Raw genomic sequence first — 1,057 nt, 5'->3', positions numbered from 1 at the left:
GAAGTCCTGTGTTGAGCCCTGAACTGTATGTAAGCTCAGAGCCTGTTTGGGATTCTCTCTCTCTCTCTCTCTCTCTCTCTCTCTCTCTCTCTTTCTCTCCCTCTCTCTCTGTTCCTCCTCTGCTCATGCTCTCACTCTCTCTCACTCTCTCACTCTCAAAATAAATAAACTTACAAAAAAAAAAAAAAAGACTAGCAAATGTGTTGATCAAATGGACCTGGGAAAGCTGGGAACTGAATTGTGAGACAGGCCTGCTAATTTCAGTCAGACCACCTGCCTGGTTCGGATACAAGCCAGTGACCTAGACGTGATGGGCCATTACCAGCCCTCTGCTGGCATTCTGAAATGACTACATAGGAGACAAATTTGGGAACAACGAGATTTGCAAATGGAATGAGAACAATAGAGGAGTAACGACTTTTCATGAGCATTCGGAGACACCTCACACACACATACATACATACATAAAGTCACCAGGAGCTATGCTGCATGAATTAGCAGGGACTATTCACCCAAAATAAAACTTTTCACCAATAAGTTGTGACATGCAATGCAATGCATTATCAAAAAGAAAAATCTCTAAATGGAACTTTTCATCACATTTCTTTAGGCCATAGAATAAAAAAATTTAATACAATTATTTCTTAGTTTGCTCCTTTTCTGTCAAGCATGCAACTGCTTTTCCTTTCTTCTGAAGCAGTTCATATTATGATGAGTGAAAGGAGAGAAATAAAAAGAGCTATGATTGAGTCAACCACAACTGAACAAATACATTCATTAAAAAGAACTCCCACCAGAAATCTTAGAAGCCTCACAAAGTCTCATTTTTTTCATACACTAACTCTATTATGAACGGAAACGTCCTTTTATTTTAAATTATTGTCATCATCCCCTGTGCATGTACCAACCAGTGATTTATGCTGTGTCAGATGATAATACACTAGTAAATTTGGTGTTTTAATGGCTATAATAGCTCTAATAAAGAAATTAAATCAGATGTCATATGCAGAATGTACATTTTTTTGTCACTAACAATACACTGAATTATAGCAGGCTA

This window comes from Hyaena hyaena, unplaced genomic scaffold, assembly GCF_003009895.1.
Source record: "Hyaena hyaena isolate Hyena2069 unplaced genomic scaffold, ASM300989v1 scaffold_757, whole genome shotgun sequence".
NCBI lineage: Eukaryota > Metazoa > Chordata > Mammalia > Carnivora > Hyaenidae > Hyaena > Hyaena hyaena.
The sequence above is the reverse complement of the archived record's forward strand: the minus strand, read 5'-3'. Positions refer to the sequence as shown.